Raw genomic sequence first — 19,865 nt, 5'->3', positions numbered from 1 at the left:
GCAGTAACTCAAATTAAGTCATCATGAAAAAAGCCACTCCCTTAGAATACTTTACACTAAATGTGCAATTAAAGGAGTCTTTCCTTGACTTGAAAATCCAGCTGGAAGATTGTTCTCTTCCCCCAAATTCTCATAGCAGCTACTTGCCTTCTCAATCAAGTAAAAGTGTAATTGCTTTAATGCCCTAGGCATCTCTTCTGCATAGCCTTGAGCAAAGGAGCAACATTACACTTCCTGATTAAGGATGGATTTATTAGCTTCTCCTTGGCCTATTTGTACTCCAAGGAAGACAAGTTTTAACTATTTAATTCAGATTCCTTTGCTCAGTAAGAGTGAACAACATGGTTATTTCAAAATTACAGGGAAATGTTAGATTGGTGGAGAGCAGGGAGGCAATTTTTCATTTTAGGGTACGTTAATCTGTTTCACATTGTATTTTTGAAACTGAAACAAAACATTTTGCATCTTGGAAACATGATAGCGAACCCCAAACAGAATTCTTGCAGTATTTTTTCCCTTAAAAAAAATGTTGCACTGAATCAGAACAAAAATGTTTGATTTTGATTTACTTTTCAAGATATATTATGAACTGACAGTTTACAGATGAGATCTGTGACATGCAGATCCAAATGCAGAGTTTTCTCTTGTGATTTAGGTAAATCTTGTAAGTACTGTTTAGATCCAAATCTGACTTCAGATTAACAGCCTATGTTTTTGTTTCTTCATATGGACTTGTTCATCAAGTGTAGAGTGAAACTCATCTAAGTATGAAGTTGTATGACAAAAAATGTTACCTGTTTCATATTTCACTGTATACCAAGCACAGTTTTAAATGGTGCTAATGCATGTGTTCCCATAAAATTAAAAGAAAGTATTGTTAAAAATCTGTATGTCAAAATAGTCTTGGTTGTAGAATCTGTCAGTTTATTATTCATGTTCTCTAAGTCACTTTCCTCTGAGAAATGCTGTAAGTTTTTCGACTGTATACTGTGTTCATTTTTAACTGGTTTTAGAAAGTTTTTCTCCTCCTAACTAGGCTTAACTCCTAAAATGTCTAGCACAACATTTTACTTTTCATCATTGAAATTTACTTTTTCATCAATGTGTGATCTAGCACATCATTTTTACTTGCCCATCATTAAGGGCAGCTCTACTTTGAAATAGGTATCTACTGAAAAATACCTACATCTGCTGGAAGATGTGGATCTGCTGATAATGATCTGAAAACGACATTTTTAAGTCTCAGGAGCTTAGCTGGATTGCCAGGAGGCTTTGTGTTTGTAGAGGGAGAACGCTCTATTCCTGTGTGCTCAAGTAGAGAAAACTGGGTGTGTTTTATTTTACTATTGTAGCTCCTTCATCTGAAAATTGTGACAGCGGCCCAGTACTGGCAGTACTGGTGACAGGCCTGCAAACGAGAATAAACACTTTATAATAAAGTCTTAATAGTGAAAACAAGCTGGAATTTTCAGGTAATACTCTTCACATGCAACAAATCCAGTGAAAGCAGTGGCTTGGTGCAGGTAGGCTTTACTGGATAAGTAAAAAATATTTACTTTTTTTTTATTGTAAGTATTAATGGAACTCACCTTTTTTTCTTTATTAGGTGTTTGCAACAGCTTCGTAGTGAGGAGAAAAAAAAATCATTTTCATTACATTTACAAGAAATTATCTGAAACTTTTGACTGAGAAGGGACTTAATGACTGTTCATGTTAAGACTAACATTTGGGGTAAAGATTTTGGTTTGTATAAAAAATTATACAAACAAAAGTGTGAGTAGAGAAACATGCTGAACTTAACATAATTAAATGCAGACTGTAGGGACTTTAGAGGAACACTGAAGGTGTAGTTACATGATCAGCTGGGTGCAATGTATGCAATCTAAGCAGCTCTGCCTTCAGGAGGTCTTAAAAAACAAGGCATCGGGTTTTAGTAAGGGATCAAATGCAATGGTATGGCTTTGGAGAGGGAAAAAGTTGATTGTGATGTCCTTGCTTAAACAAAACAGTAGTTTTGGTCTGAACTTTCTTTCACTAAAGATGTGTTCCCGCGTGCTGGAACTTGATATCTTCACTTTGCTTAAGATATGTGCTTTAAACCAAACCAGATAGGAAAAGAAAACAATAGTGACTCAGAATGGTCAACAGAAAGCCTGGTAATTATCAGCACTGGGGAAAGAACTCTGCTAGATATTCTTTGTTTCTGTTACAAGGTATATTTTGCTTTGTCCAGTTTGACAATATAATTTTTTTGAAAGGTCATTTTCATTAACCCTCAATGTGCACCACCCTGTCTCATTGCTCATGGGCATGCTGTTATTTACAATTTACTTTCATCCAGTGTAAAATTAAACAACAGTGAATATGATTTTAATGTAGGTTAAGTGCCTTAGGCATATTCCAATTAAGTATTAACAAAGGTTGAACCACTTCCAAATCATTTAGATAATATTTATTAATAAAATATATTAATAAAATGACTTTCAGTCATTTTCATTTTAAATTAATAGCATGAGTTTCTTTAAAAAGTAATATATAATCAAATGAAGGTCTAATGAAGGAACTTGGGACACTTGTATACCAAGCATTTGAATGGAAACAAAAGAAGATGATGCTCCAGTCTGCCGACGCTGTACATGGTATCTGTGCATATTTCTGTAAACATGAAGGGAGGATTTTGTGTGCATTTTCTATATCATGGACTGATTTTGTGAAACACTGAACATGTGAAAACCAGAGGTGTTTTAAGAAGTCTTTACACTCTTTTTTTACTGCTTCTGATCCATGGATATTAAAGATGTACTGAAAGCAGGCATAGAAGTGATCAAGGAAAGATAATTAACTGTGGCTGGAGTTGAGGCAGAGAAAATTTTGAAATAAACGCTATTTATTTCAAGGAAGAATAATTATGTAACAGTTTATGGAAGATGTGTTTAGTAAAAAAAGCAGTGCTGTTAACAATCTGTTAAAAAAATCTGTGAGGAAGGCAATGACTAACTGTATTAGTGGCTCTGTTTTAATGTGTTATAATGTGTAGTGGGAATGCATTAAGTTTACTTTGTGCCCAGATGTCCAAGATGTTCCTGACATCAGATAATGAGTGCTTTGATCTTTCACATAGTAGAAGTTCTACTATTCTATTTAGTATAAACAAATGGTTTATACTAAACCTGATGTTCAGAGCAGTGCATGTTCTTTTGCAACAGGACAACTCAGTTAGCAATCAGCATTTGTACTGTTACTATACCAAAACAATTTTTTTGTTTAATGTATTATAAATAAGGCATTAACTAGTAATTTAGTTCATAATACCACCAAAAGATTCCTTTTAAAGTTACCGAACTCAGTAAAGATAAATGAGCAACCACCATGTAAACCTTTTTCATTCTATTCTTTTCTTGATTCAGAGGGTTTCCTCTTCAGGTAGAGAGAGAAAAGCAGTATGTATTATCCTGCTGAGAATACCAATAAATATGATAAATGCAGTGGAAATTTGTTGCTTGAATTCTCATTTGTTGTTATGCAGACTGATGCAGCAATGTTGCACATAGATTATATCTGGCTTCTTATAACTCATCGTTACCAGGAATGGATATGGGGAAGTTTTATGTGATCTGTCCCACTGAAAATCCCATTCATAAAGGTCTTAAGATTTTTTTTTTGCTTATCTTTATAAACATCTGAACTCTGCATGCAAGTAGCTTTTAAATACAGAGAATATATTTTTCAATGTTTTGAGTTTCACTTACTAGTGCTGGAAGATATGGTCAGTTTCTTTCTGAACACCAGTGTGTGTGCCTTCATTTCACTATCAACATGTGTGCTTTCTGCAAAAGTTCTGGCTATTTAACAATGTTCCTGCAGCACCTGAGCACAAGTATTTTGCGGAATCAAACTCTATAACTCAATTAAGGATTACAAAGTAGGTATGTGTTTATTCGCCGGCTGGTCTGAGGGGGTAATCCTCCTAACTCACACACTTTACGTTCTAACAGATAGTGAGTAAACACATGCCTATTCATAAACACCTACTACATATTCATGACCTTTCCCCACTTCCTATTATAATTATATTCAAGAAGCTTTTCCCATACTGGTGCAGGCTCAGTGTCTCCTGGTGGTGGTAATCAAGGGTCTCAGAGGGTCTCAGTGTCCCTGAACTCTGTGCACAGACGCAGTCTCATCCTGGTTGAGCTCCAAGACTGCAGAGGAGGATGCAGTCAGCTTTCTGCTCTTGCATTCTGGCTTCCCCTTATCAGTGAATGTCAACAAGCTCCTTCCATATCAACACCCAGTGTCTTCAAGGCCTTTACTAGCAAACTGCAAATTCTAGTGAGCTAAGCCCTTCTCTAAGTTCTTCCTGACTTCTCCCCTGTATCATATGCCGGTTTATCACAAGGTTCTTGCACTGGAAACAAACACTGTACTGGAGATTACAGGGATCTCTGTCTTGTAATTTAGCATGCAAAACCAAATGTCTAGTTCACTCATGTTAGTCTTCTGATTATTTATAAGTATCATAAGAAATGTTGACATGTCTTGTTCTGTGAGGCTCACTTTTATATGATGTTTAGAATACCCCTATTAGGTTAGGGATAGTTTTTTGAAAGTGTGAGAATCTTTTATATTTTAGTTATGTTTAGGATCACACCCCATGCTTTGCTTTACCCATAACTCAAGATCAATTCATGTTATATATTAATGCCCTAGGTTAGATTGGTTTTAAATTGTTGTACAAAGGCAGAGGAAAGTAGGTATCAAGAGAAGATGAAATGTTGAGGAAGAAAAGAGGTAGAGAAAACACATACTAAGGGTATTTGAATTTATTCAGTTAATGTTAAAGTGCACAGCTATGAAGCCAGTAAGTAGGCTGGCACTAGTAGCTCTGGTTGCATCACATATATTTGTCATGGAAATAATGGGAATAAGTTTAGATGAGGTCAGAGCAGGAGCAGTTAATTCCTGTTGCTATAGGAGAAGTCATAAAGTGGCAGCACAACAGTTATTGCTGATGTGAGTTGTGCCAGAATGGGGCACCTATAGGATGTGTATAGCTGTACTTTCTAAACAGCCTGTTCTTCACCAAGCCTGTCAGATGAGCAGGAGGTGATAAATAACATCAGTTGAATTCCTCCAGACAGTACATCCTTTTACAAATTATCCACTCCTTTGTTAATTAAATGATGCTGACTGACAAGACCAGTAGCTGCAAATGTTTCTTAACTAATGAAGACTGCAAAGGCCTATAAGGCATTAACTATTTTGTTTTCATATTTCTCCTTTTGAGACTTACAGTCTAACACCATGTTTCCCTTGAATATCTGGAGTACAGCAGAAGGGCTCTTTGACTCCTGGGAAAGCAAGATCAATCACTACATGGGCTGTGCAGTTGCATCATCCATTCTTGTCTCCAAATTTTATAATCCTGTATGGTCATTTGTCCAAGTGCTTCTTTCCTTCTCTTGTTCTATGTCCACAAAACATTCAGCATTTTTTTTCTGGCCTCTGCTTGAGCCATGTCTCCTTCCATCTTCTGACATACCAATTTAGCGCAATGCAAGATCAATTGAACCAATACTTATATAACCACCAAAGCTAATAATCCTTACAAATACTTCAGTGGTGATTTAGGCAGTTTTTCCTAGCTATCCTTCCATTTCTGGGAGCCAACCCCACCAGTCAGAAAAGTTTTTCTCCAGATATTTCATGTAGCATCTAAAGTTCTTCATGACCTATATGTACATTAATTTCTGTTCTTTGATCTTGGTCAGCATATGTACACAGGTGGTGTAAATTAATGCCCATATAACTCCTTAAGCAATGAGCGCATAATCTAATCCCATTCTATTTTGCAGAGTTACTTGCAGGTGATGCTTGCTTTACCTCTAACTGTAAGGCTCAAAAAGCATTACCCATTGCCTCTATTACAGCAGAATTTTCACAGTAGCTCTTTATAATTCTGATTGTCCTATCCAGAGGAGGAATGTTTGTGCAAATGGAGGGAAGCCATCTTGTCAAATAAGTGGATTTTGCTGATTGTTTTGTGCTTTGCTTGATAAATTGGGGTAAGTTGTATGTGTCATTTCTGAATCTGTCTGGATGTATTGAGATGCCAGGAAAAAAATTCTTAACAGACAAGTTCCAGTCCAATGAACAGTTAATATCTTATTGGCCCTGAGCCACATATCCACCATAATTAATTCCCTAAGGCCATATCATGCAACATGGTTAGTGTATGACTGGTTAGTGTATGACCAGTAATGTAAACCTAAATGCAAAAAAAACCCAGAGCAAACAAAGCTACAATTTCCAGAAACAATTTACAGGGTCAGGTGATAACAGTAGAGTCATCAACTCCTATTTGCAGGGTTCTAGTCTGCACTTCTGTTGACTTTTGGTCAAAGGAAGTTCATCTGGATAATCCACCTGTGCTGTCACAGGTGAGAAACTATGCTGCGTCCAGCAGTGGTGTGACAGTTTTACATAGGGGAGTGTGGACCCAGTTGAGTAGGCCACCTTGCACTTCGCTGGAGTATTGGTAATTGCTACTAGCTGATAAGATCCCTGCATCTGAAGTGCGTGTTTTCACTGGTGTACGTTAATGTAAATGCAGTCTCCTCATTTCAAGGAGTGACAAACTTAACTGGTATGCTTCTTTCAGGTGTTTGTTGAAAATCCATACACATTTCATTAATGTCTGATAGAATTTTAAAAGAGCAGCATGTGTCAGTTATACACTGGCCTGTACGGGAGCTAGGGGTGCTCTGTAAGGCAGTCGCATGGGTCTAGCCATCAAAATTTCTCATGAGATCATGGCCTATGTTTTCTGTTTACAATGCTTCTTAGGCACATTAATGGGAGACGTAACAATTCCAGATGTTTCAAGCCAGCCTATGCACAGGTCTTTGAGAGTATGATTTTCAGATTGGGATTTTTCCTGTCTACAGCCCCACAGCATTGGGGTGATGGGCACAGTGATGCTTTGGTTCTGTTTATAAGGCTACTAAGTTTTCTGTGTAACTTTCCCAGAGAAACAGGTCCCTTGTTTCTGTTAGGAGGATAGTAAACCCAGGAACTAGTTCTCACAGCAGTTTCTTTGCTACAGTTGTTGCATCTGTATGCTGACAAGGACAGGCTTCTACCTGTCCTGAGAATGTGTATAAAAGGACAAGGACATACTAAAAATTAGAGCACTTAGTTCAGTTACAAATTTATCATTGTAGACATTTTGGCAAAGGATTGACACCACATCAATCACATCCTTGCATCACATAAAGTTTATATAAATTTAATGCTGAGAAAGCTCTGCTTGATGATAAAGCATGTTAGGAGTATGGCCACCTGCTCCAGCCACTCCAGCCTGACTCTGGGACATGGCTGCTGCTCTTCTGGCTGCAGGTTCATCTAGTCTCAAAGCTGCACGTGTAGCCTAGAGACTCATGCATAAGGGACACGGACATGGCCAGTCACAGAGTGATATAGACAAGGTGCTGCCAAAGGCAGTCGTACATATAGGACTCTCATATGTCTCACATATGCAGAGACAGCACAGTTCCTTTCCTCCTCTTTGGCTGCTAGAGACAAAGGTCACTAGTGCAGGCGTATGCACATCAATGGAAGTTTGTGAGATTTCACCTTGTCAGGCAAAAGGAAAGCCACACTGTTTCTGTGACTGATGGGTGGTAGTGGAACTCTGTTTCTTTGGCTTGAGGATTTTTGTATGTGTTTCTGGTTGGGTTTTTTGGGGGTCTCAGTTTGTTTTTAACTTCCTTTGCTTTAGTTATCTTTCATATTTTCATGAAACTCTTAACTTCTGGTTTGGGGTCCTGTGTTTATCTTGGAGGCCTCCTCATACAAACAAATACATTCCACTGAAACTGGGTCACCTTAGGTCTTCTGGACATCAAAGCATTTCCTAAATGCACTAATTATCTGAATTAGATTACTGTGTGTGGGTATTTTACCTACCTGCAGGTTTTAGGAGAGCAATACATAGCACACAAAACATGCTGGAGTCTCTTTTGGAGTACCAGCACTTCCCCTGGTTGTCCAGTCCTTGTTTTCACAAATTTTAATGAGGGGACCCATGCTACCTGGGTATCAACTCTTGGTCTCTTCTGCTGAGGTGTCTCTCCAGCCTAACAGGCAGCACAGATTTCAAGGGAAAGAGACAGGCCCCACAGGATATTCTTCCTGGTCACATCCAGCCTGCATCTACTATGCCTGTTGAGGTTGTATTGATAGGCTTGGCACCTGAGGGGACTCATACTGGAAGCCAGCAGTTGTCTTCCAGACCAATGTGTATCAAACGCTGAGTTGCAGCTGCCCATGCACGCTCCTGGTGCTGCTGCAGATGATGCTCAGCTGAAACCTCAGGAGAGGTTTTAAGAGGTGTCATACCTCTCTGAAGGATGATAGGGAGTTTTGACAGGGAGAAGCCTGTGACCCTCCCAGGCCAAGCAGGACATGACAGTTGAAGTCTCAGCACTGGTTTTTGCCCCAGAATAACAGGAATTCAATATAGTTGAGGCCAGAGCAGGAGCAGTTTGTTGCTACAGCTATAGGGAGGACTATGGAGCAGAAGCGTAGCAGCCTCTGCTGATGTGAGCCCTGTCAAATAGGGTCATTATGTAGTTTACATACCTGTGGGGTTTACAGCCTGTTCTTTACCAAAACCCATAAGCAAGAGTTGGTAAGTAACAACAGCAAATGAAATCCTTCAGGTGAGGAGGCTCCAGATACTACGTCCTTTTACAAATAATCTGTTCCTTGTTAATTAAATGGTGCTGAGTGGCAAGCCCACTACATGCAAATGTTTCTTAACTAATAAGCTCTGCAAAGCCCTGTGAGACGTTAACTAATTTGCTTCCATGTTTTCCTATTGCTGTTCCAAAGAGAGAGTTAATCTTGCCAATATATAGGTTTGCTACTATCTTATTCACAAAATAGTAAGTGACGTAGATGCCAAAACTCAACTGTGAGTTGCATGGACTCACAAGGCAAACACGTTTTTAACAGCTTCATGTAATGTGTGTTTATAAGTGCCTGCCTTTTAAATTCTATTTTCAGAAATAGAAATTGAACTGTTATTGCTGCCTACTTGAAGGAAGGTGTTTATCAAGCATTAAACATCTAGAGTTCTTGTCTTTGCTAGTAAATGGAAAGATAATGTTACAACTGAATTTATATTGATATATATACATATCAGTTAGTTGTTATGATGGAATGTTTAAAAGGCTGATGAATCAGATCAGTTTAAAACTCTGAAAGAATGCTTTACTAAATTAATTAATTAGCAGTAATCAATTCTGACACAGTAGTAATCATCATAACTATGTAAACAAAGATGTAAGTCTTTCATGCTGATGTCCTGAGTGAGCTATGAGGATGTAGTACCAAGGCATTGATGCCATATAGTTAGGGCTAATGGCTGGGGTACATGGTGGCACTTGGTCATGGAGGTCATGATGGTGAGGCCTGAGTGCTTTGGGGTAGAGAAGCCAGAGCCAGAGTGCATTTGTTTTCATTTTTTTCTGTAGCTTTTCTTGCTGAGGCCTGATGGTTTTAGGGTATGGCCCCTTGCCTGAAAGGGGATCTCTGCCTCATTACTGATTAACTTATTTTGTCTTGCTGGTAATACTTGTCTGTTGAGAAGGATGTCCTGCCTGTTCGCAGTCCTCTGTGCTTATCTTGTCCTTTATCTGGCAACTTTTGTTCCTGGGTGTCTCTTCTGGGCAACTGCATTGATATTTCCCTCTTCAATTATCACCTTGCTCATATAGTTACATAAAATTGTTTGGCTATTTCATTGCAGTGTTAGAAAATACTTCCATACTGTTGTCAGTTTGACTATTTTAGTACCTTTGTGCTGAGATTCAAGGTTAATTACATCCCTTTGGGTTAATTTATAACTTATAGTTATCACTGACATCTACTTTGGTAGAATAACTTCTGTTTTTCTCTTCACAGTATAATATTATCTCTCCTACTACACAGTACTTGCAAGCAACCACAGCTGCACATACTGTATTATGATAGTGCACACATAGTAAAATAAGTTTGGTTCACACAGCAAATTCATGATCGTTGCTACAGGAAGCTTATGCCTTCACCTGTCATTTCTACCGGAGTAGTCTGTGTGGCTAGACATTATGGAACCTATGTTAGAATTATAGAATCATAAAATGGTTTGCGTTGGAAGGGACCTTAAAGATAATCTAGTTCTAAACCCCCTGCCATGAGCAAGGACACCTCCCACTAACCCCAGGATGCTCAAGGCCCCAACTCACCTGATCTTGAACACTTCCAGGGAGGGGGCACCCACAACTTCCCTGGGTGATTTGTGCCAGTGCCTTACCACCATCATTATGAAGAATTTCTTCTTAAGGTGTAATCTAAATCTTCCACCTTCCAATCAAAAGCCATTCCTCCTTATCCTGTCATTACACGCCCTTGTACAAAGTCCCTCCCCAGCTTTCTTTTACATTCCCTTTTCAGGTACTGGAAAGCTGCTATAAGCTCTTCACAGAGCCTTCTCCTCTCCAGGCTGAACAACCCCAACTCTCTCAGCCTGCCCTCATATGAGAGATGCTCCATCTCTCTGCTTATTTTGTAGCCCACCTCTGGACCCGTTCCAACAGCTCCACATCCTTCCTATGTTGAGGATTCCAGATCAGGACACACTACTCCAGCAGGGTCTCATAGGAGTGGAATAGAGGGGCAGAATCACCTCCTTCGACCTGCTGGCCATGGTTTTTTTTTTTGATGCAGCCCAGGATATGGTTGGCCTCCTGGGCCACTAGCATGCATTACCAGCTTATGCTGAGCTTCTCATCAATCAGCACACCCTAGTACTCTGCAGGACTGCTCTCAATCAAGACATTTTCATGGATACAGCAGTCTGGAAATAGCTATACTTTAGATATTTTTCTCACTGCTGCTTTATCTCTTACATGATTGCCACAAAGAAAACCAGGAAGAGTTAATAGAACTTTCCATTTAAAGATCCACAGCTGTAATACTTGCTAATGAGTAGTCTCATTACTGCCACATTTACTAGGATTGTCCACTGAATCAGAGATAATTTCTTCTATTTTTCTCCAAAAACATTGGGTTTTTTATTTTAAGGGGCGTGTAGCTTGATAGTGCTCTATCAAGGCTAGTAATTTCATTAAGAGCAAATGGATAGAAAACATACCTCTTGCAGGAAGCACAGAGGAGTTAACGACAATGGAATTATAGCAAAGCTAAGACAAACACCTGATTAATAAAATGGCCTGTAAATCAGTGGTTATGTGTAAGCTCCTTGAATAGCACAGAGGACATACACTTCTGAAAGGAGGGCAGTAAAGATGCAATTACAACTGAAACAGCACTGAAAATAGCTGAAAAAATCTTTTAAAATAGAAGGGTAAATGAAGAAGTTGAGAAAGAGGGGATTAAAGGAGGCTGTAAACTCACATGTTGTCTAACAGGAGCCAATGCACAGAAGCCAGTGAGCACACAGAGTGGAGATTCATCTTCCAACCTTTTAATCCAGTTCTGTGCAGAAGGGGGTGCTAGACAGTTCCCAAAGCTAGCACACCCCTTCAGAGAGGTTACAGGCTTTTATACAGTTTACAACAAAGAAAAAGTTGTACAACACTCATTCATTGGTTGCCTTTTGATGATATCACTGATATCCTTCTGTGAATGCTCCAATTGGTGGTTAAGTATGAGTTGCATAAAACGTCATTATTCAGTCTGTCTGACATTAGCACATCAGATCTCCACCTAGGAGTGTGATTTTTACCATGCTAATTATTTTAGGCTACTTTAGTTTAGCCTTGCACAACCCCACTACCACTTTCGTATCCACTTTGTCAGGAGGTCATCCATCCTTGATGGCCTTAAGTCACTCTTTTATTCTATTATTAAGGGAGCTGGCGAAGGTGCTCACCAAACTAATTTCCATCATCTACCAGCAGTCCTGGATGACTGGGGAAGTTCAGTTGACTGGAGATTGGCAAATGTTACACCCATTTACAAGAAGGGTCAGAGGGAGGATCCAAGGAACTACAGGCCTGTCAGTCTGACTTTGGTGCCAGGGAAAGTCATGGAATCATCTTGAAGTCATGAAGGTCATCTTGAGTGCTATCACACAGCACACATAAGACAAACAGGTGGTCAGGCCCAAACAACATGGGTTTATGAAAGGCAGGTGCTGCCAAACTGACCTGATAACCTTCTATGACAAGGTGACCTGCTTAGCAGATGAGGTAAGGGCTGTGGAAACAGTGTACCTGGACTTTAGTAAAGCCCTTGACAGTATTTCTCACACTATTGTGCTTGAGAAACGGGCTTCCGTTGACCTGGAAAGGTTTTCCCTATGCTGGGTAAAACCTGGCTCGATGGCCAGGCCCAGAGTGTCAGTGAACAGCATTAAATCCAGTTGGAGGCTGGTCACAAGTGGTGTTCCCCAGGGCTGAGTGTTTGTTCCAGTTCTGTTCAAACTCTTTATCAATGATCTGGATGAAAGGATTGAGAGTACCCTTACTAAGTTCTCAGATGACACTAAGCTGGGCAGAAGGGTCAATCTACTTGAGGGTAGGGAGAAACTAAAGAGGGATCTGAACAAGCTGGATCAGTGGGCTGAGGCCAATGGGATGAGGTTCAATAAGATCAGACGCTGAGTCCTGCACTTGAGACACACCAACCTCATGCAGAGCTACAGGCTCAGGAAGGTGTGGCTAGAAAGCTGCCTGGTAGAGGAGGACGTGAGGGTTAACAGCTGGCTGAATATGAGTCAGCACTGTGCCCTACTGGCCAAGTAGTCCAGTGTCATAGAATCATAGAATGGTTTGAGTTGGAAAGGACCTTGAAGATCATCTAATTCCAACCCCTCTGCCTTGGGCAGGGACATGTCCCACTGGATCAGGCTGCTCAAAGGCCCCATCTGACATGTCCTTTAATACTTCCAGGGATGGAGCATCCTCAACTTCATGGGGCAACCTGTTCCAGTGCCTCACCACCTTCATTGTAAAGAATTTCCTCCCTGTGTCTAGTCTAAATGTTACCCTCTCCAATATAAAGTGCGTCCCCCCCCCTCACATCCGATCACTACATGCGTTTGTAAAAAGTCCCTCCCAAGCTTTCTTGTATGCCTCCTTCAGGTACTAGAAGGTTGCTATAAGGTCTTCCTAGAGCCTTCTCTTCTTCAGGCTGAACAACTCCAAATTTCTCAGCCTGTCCTTGTATGGGACAAGCTTCAGCCTTCTGATCATCTTTGTAGCCCTCCTCTGGGTCCTTTCCAACAGCTCCATATCCTTTCTTTGTTGAGGATTCCAGAACTGGAACTGCTCCAGGTGGGCTCTCACAAGAGCGGAGTAGAGTGGCAGAATCATCTGCCTTGATCTGCTGGCCATGCTTTATTTGATGCAGCCCAGGATATGGTTGGCCTTCTGGGCTGTGAGAGTGCATTGCTGGCTCATATCAAGCTTTTCATCAAACAGCACCCCCAAGTCGTTCTCTGCAGGGCTGTTCTCAATCATATCATCCCTCATCCTGCACTGAAACTGCAGATTGCCACAACCCAGGTGTAGAACCTTGCACTTAGCCTTGTTGAACCTCATGAGGTTCACACAGGCCCAATTTTACAGCTTGTCCAAGTCCCTCTGAATGACATCCCATCCTTCCAGCATGGCAACTGCACCACTCAGCTTGCTGTCATCTGCAAATTTGCTGAGGCTGCACTCGATCTCACTGTCTGTGTCATCAATGAAAACAGCAAACAGCACTGGTCCCACTATGGACCTCTGAGGGACATCACTTGTTACAGATCTTCACCTGGACATTGATCTGTTGACCACTACTCTCTGAATACGACCCTCCAACCAATTTCTTATCCTCCAAACAGTCAACCCACCAAATCCATCTTTCTCCAATTTAGAGAGAAGGATGTTGTAGGTGACCATATCAAAGGCTTTACAGAAGCTCATATAGATCACATCCATATGCTGGTTTTCCCGTGTCCACTGCTGTGGTTACCTCATCATAGAAAGTCACTAGGTTGGTCAGGCAGGCCTTGCCCTTTATTAAGCCTGGCTGGCTACCACTAATCACCTCCCTGTCCTCCATGTGCTTTAGCATGTCTTCTAGGAGGATCTGTTCCATGATCTTCCCAGGCACAGAGGTGAGGCTGACAGGCTGGTAGTTCCCAGGGTCATCTTTTCTACCCTTTTCAAAAGTAAGCACAATGTTCCCCTTCTTCTAGTCACCAGGGACTTCTCCCAGTTGCCATGACTTTTCAAATATCATGGACAGTGTCTTGGCAACTACATCAGCCAATTCTTTCAGGACTCTGGGATGCATCTTATCAGGTCCCAGACTCCTTAGTGTTGAAATCTGTTTGCCTCATAAAAATGAGAAAGAATTGTATGCTATGCACAGACACAATGAGTGGAATCTTTGGGCTGTATTTTTTCACTGATATCTACTTTCTATTGCAATGGCCACATAGGTGTCATGGAACTTAGTCCTAATTCTCAGATGTAACTGAGAGGAGAAGCAAGTTCTTAGACTTCTTTAGTCCCCATCCTCTCTGCAATACCAGCTAAAGTATAATGCAAGGTTCCTCTATGGCCAAACATGTGCTTTTACTCTTCAAAACCCATCCCCTGTGTGAGACATTTCCTGTTCAGTGGGCACAAAGCAGCAGATTAAATGGTTTTGTATGTGTGATGAGCTAAGGATAAAATACAAGATTAATCCAAAAGCATGAAAAATTATCAATTAAGAATTCTCATTAGCTATATTTTGTTCCTTAATTGACCTCTTCGACTGCGTAATCTCAAGTGATAATTATTAGCGTCACTGGCCTATTCCTCTGTGAATATTATCTTTTAATTAATTCCAGAAACTGATTTTACTCCTTATATCCCTCCTTTTTACACAGCAGTTCTTTCTTTGTTTGTTTGGGGGTTTTTTAATGTAAGTATCATACCTCAGGTTTATTTAAACATTATCAGTAAATAAAGACTAGCTTCATCAGTGACCCAAGATAAAGGGAAATCCTGAAGAGTCTTGTCTTACCACTAGAACTCTATACTGTGTGATCTTATCTTAGGATGGGGATTGTAAATGAAATCCTGCTTTTAGGGAAGTCTGTGAAATCCAAGACTGCTCTTTGTAGAATTAACATTTCTTTGCAAGTGTGTTATATATACTTTTTTAAATAAAGTATATATGAATCAAATAAAGTGAAGCAAAAGGAATGTGAAATCTTGTATTTAAGATTTTACATCAACATAGATATCCTGAGCTATGGCTGAATGGTGTGAAGGATAATTCTTTTAAATCAACAGACAGTAAATGTCTGAATTTCCTATATGATTTCAAAATCTATTTGGAAAATTATTGAATGACAACTACATATGTGCAGTTCTGAAGTGCTTAGATAGTGTTCATGCTATAACACTCCTACAGTCAAATTATCCTATTAGTATGTTCTGAAAAAACAGATGGATTGTTGGACGGAGACCCTGGGAGGAGAAAGATAAGGTTTTTGTTTAGAAAGGAATAGAGACTACTGGCTCCGTGCAGATGAGCACGGGCGTCTGCGGTTGCGAGGCAGTGGCCTTGATGAGAGGAGCTGCTGCAGTTGCTGAAAGCAAGTAGATAAGAGAAACTGTTGCTGTTGCTAAAGCAAGTAGATGCTTAAAAAAGGCTCATTTGTATTAACCAATCTGTGATTGCCTAGTTTAGGGTAAAAACCAATCGGTTTGAAACACGCCTCTTGTAACCACTATAAAAATGTGTTTTAAACGCAATAAATTGGACACTTGCTTGTATCAGGCTATCGTCCCGTCTCTTATTGGCGGCAAATTGGTGACCCCGACGTGATATGGATGAGATTACCAAAGGGTCAGAGAACCACAGGGCTGCGTGGCATGCTGTGAAATCCCACGGAATATTGAGTAAGTTGCTGAAAAGAAGCAGAATTGAATAAGTTGCTGAAAAGAAGCAGAATTGAATAAGTTGTTGAAACGAAGCAGAAACCGACCGCTCAAAAATCCCTCTGGAGCATAGAGGTGAGCTGTGGGAAAAATAGGGAATCAGGTTTCTTCCCCTGAAAGAGACGTATATGAACTTAGGAAAGCCCTCCTTCAAAAGCATGGGAAGAATATTTCTGTGTGTGATCTTAAAGTAATACTTAAATGGGTACAGGCGAAAATACCCACCATAACTGCGTCCACTATCTTTACATGGGAACTCTGGGATGATGTGGGGGTGAAACTGTGGGATGCTACAACAGAGAAAAAAATAAGAGCGAAAAAGCTGGGGGCTCCCTGGCAGAAAGTTTTTGAAGCGTTAAAGGCGCATGTCGGCTTAAAAAAGCAGAGCGATAATTTCGAGCCGAGTGCAGGATCGTCAACAACTGTACTAACCCCTCACCCCCCTAAACTGGCTGCGCTTGCCTCTGCAACCCCTGACGGGAGGGCTGACTATCCCTTTGATCCGGGTCCGATAGACAACGTCAAGGAGCTCGATCCCCCCCCTCACTGTCCCTCAGGCCAACGGGTGCAAGTCAGGAGGGAGGCACAGCAGCAGGGAGAAATTGAAATATTTCAAGCTTTGATCTGTGCATGGCACGGCGGTCCATGCTGGGAACTAATTAGTGATGAAGCGATAAAGGAGATTCCAAAAAACTGTAAAAAGAGAACCAAGCCGTGGTGTAAATCAAAATGGGATAAGAACGGGACAGTATTGTCAGAAAACCAGGAGCAAAGCATGGTTCAGGGGCACATACCAACACAGACGCCTCCGCAGCAAGCAGCAGCTCTCACCTCAGAGCAAGAACCAGAGGCAGCACCGAGATAGACGTGATTACCACCATCGCAGTAGTGCTGCAATCGTCTGCACTTCACACAATACCATGGAACGTAAAAGGACCATTGGAGGGTGGCTTTACTAAGTTGTAATTAGAGTGATTATCAATAATTTGGTTGGGAATAGGCATATGGGCATATGGGGAGACAGAGGCTGTCTCGAAAAAAAAAAAAAAAAAAAAGAAAAAGAAGACTCTACCATAAATGAAATATTTGTTAGACAATCGATATAAGCCTTATTAGATAATGCATAGATAAGTATTTTAAGTGTTGTATGTTCCCGTTACCGTGTGTAGTTTAAATATTTGTAACATGAAAAATTGTGGATCCAACTGTGACAACATGTATGAATGTATTCAGCTAGCTGAGAAATGAGTGGTTGTGTGTGTGTGTGTTTGAAGTGCTTCAAACGTTTGTAAGACTTAAAAATTGGCTTTGATTAACCTTGAAAATATATCACTGGGACCTTTCAATCTCAAATGTCCACTAAGCCGGCAAACAGGTAAATTTACCTGGGGATCTTTGGAATGAAAGGCTTCAGAACAAAAAGTTTTAAAATACCTACCAAAACATGCAACTGTATGTGTGTGAGTGCACACCCCCCCCCCTCCTTTTTCTCCTTCCTTTCTAAGTTTTTTCTTTCTTTCAGCTTTGCAGCAGTCTAAAGGAGTTAACGGTGTTATCTCTCTAGGAGAATGTTGTGAGAACACTCTACATTCCAATGTTGCTCCTCAGCAATTGCTGGGTCCTAGTGCAGACAACCTTGAGGGATAATTGAGACAATAATAGAGAAAAATTCAAAAGCTTCATTACAAATTACTGAGTGGATATTTTGCCACACTAACCCCAAAAACCATACTCACTAAATTTGAAATGATTACAATGATAATCGCCGAGGGAAGAAAAAAGAAGTGTTTAGTTATTAGGCCAAGACTCGACAATCATTTATATCCCAATGACAAAAGAATGTGCTAAGTGGCGCATGGTAAATATTTTGAATTTATAAGTAGATCTAATAGATTATCCAGAAAGTATTGACATCCATTTACCAAGTCATGGCATTATTGAACGTACCCCTCAAGTAATAAAAACATTGTTAGCAAAACAGAAATCAGGAGAGACACCAAGGATCAATGAAGCAGTATGTAATGAATTTGTTTGGTTTTTTTTTGCTATTAATAGTAGATAATCAAATTGTGCCTTCTATCAGTCCTTGGAATTTACCTATTTTTGTTATTAAAAACCAGTCTGGCAAATGGCGCTTGCTCCATGATCTTAGAAAAATTAATGACGCTATGGAAGACATGGGGGCCCTACAACCTGGCCTTCCATCCCCTACTATGATACTCCGGGATTGGCATTTGACTGTTACCAATCTCAAAGATTGTTTTTTCAATATCTCCCTGCATCCAAGTGATGCTCCTAAATTTGCTTTTTCTGTTCCTAGCATTAATATGCAAGCTCCGTTGCAAAGATATCAGTGGGTTGTGCTACTACAAGGTATGAAAAATAATCCTACAATCTGTCAGTGGTATGTGGCTAAAGTGCTCAGCCCTGTCAGGGCCGCTGTGCCCAATGCTTTACTGTATCATTATATGGATGATATCCTAGTGGCTGCACAACACCACGAAGTCATGGAGGAAGCCGTAGCCCTTGTCATGACCACCGTCGATTCGGGAGGCATTTGTATTGCGCCGGGAAAAAAAAATTCAGAAGACACCACCATGGAAATATTTGGGCTGGCATATAAGGGCTCAATCCATAATTCCGCAACCTTTACAGATACGAATAGACGTAAAAAATTTACATGATGTACAGAAACTGTTAGGCACAATCAATTGGGTCTGGCCGCTGTTGGGAATTTTTAACACGAATTTAGGCCCCTTATTCAAACTGCTCAAGGGAGATACTGACTTATGTTCCCACCGCAGTCTTGGCCTTAAGGCCATTAACTCCTTACAAAAGGTTGCTACGGCAATCAGCTTTAAACAAGCACATCAGTGGGCTCCCGAGTTACCTTTTTACCTGATCATTTTAAATCCCGCTCGACAGCTTCATGCCCTGATATTTCAATGGCTTTGTTATGGCACTAGCTGACTCCTTGTTACAGGAGCTTATTTCTCTTTTGGACTCTTGCCCGCGCCCCTATTTTTGTTATGCGTGTTAGGTCACACACTTCTGTACCTGGCTTTATTGCAGAAGGAAATCGACGGGCCGATTTATTGACATTACCAGTACAGGTATTGCCTGATCGCATAGCACAGGCTAGACTTAGCCATTCCTTTTTTCACCAGAATGCTGGAGGTCTCAAACGACACTTTGGCCTCACCTCTCAGCAAGCATCTAATATTATTGCTGAATGCCCTGACTGCCAAAAACATTCTTTTCCATCAATAGCAGGAGGAGTTAATCCCAGAGGACTACAAAGCTTACAGTTATGGCAAACGGATGTAACTCACTTTCCGGAGTTTGGCAAACTGAAATATTTTCACTCTTTTATAGACACCTTTTCCGGCGCCTTATTTGCTTCTTGTCACACAGGAGAAAAAGCACGTGACGTCCGTAAACATTTTATGCCTGCCTTTGCCACTTTGGGTATACCCTCTCAGATAAAAACGGATAATGGCCCTGCATATATCTCAACTGCAACGAAAGAGTTCTTTGACTCTTGGAGCATAACCCATATTACTGGTATCCCTCATTCCTCCACAGGTCAATCTTTGATTGAGCGTTCTCACCAATCACTGAAACGTCTGATGCAACAACAAAAAAGGGGGAATAGGAACCGTCACTCCGGATGAGTGTTTTTACAGAAAGCCTTGTATGTTTTTAATTTTTTAAATTGTTTTTTGATAGATAACAACCCTCCAATTGTTCAACATTTTAATACAGTTGTGTCACTCGAGGCGCGAGTCAAAGCCCCGGTATTGGTTCGCGACCCAGAAACAGGTAAGGTCATGGGACCATATCCTCTTGTTACATGGGGCAGAGGCTATGCTT

This window comes from Phaenicophaeus curvirostris, chromosome Z, assembly GCF_032191515.1.
Source record: "Phaenicophaeus curvirostris isolate KB17595 chromosome Z, BPBGC_Pcur_1.0, whole genome shotgun sequence".
In the NCBI taxonomy this organism is placed as follows: Eukaryota; Metazoa; Chordata; class Aves; order Cuculiformes; family Cuculidae; genus Phaenicophaeus; species Phaenicophaeus curvirostris.
This window is presented reverse-complemented; position numbering follows the sequence as displayed.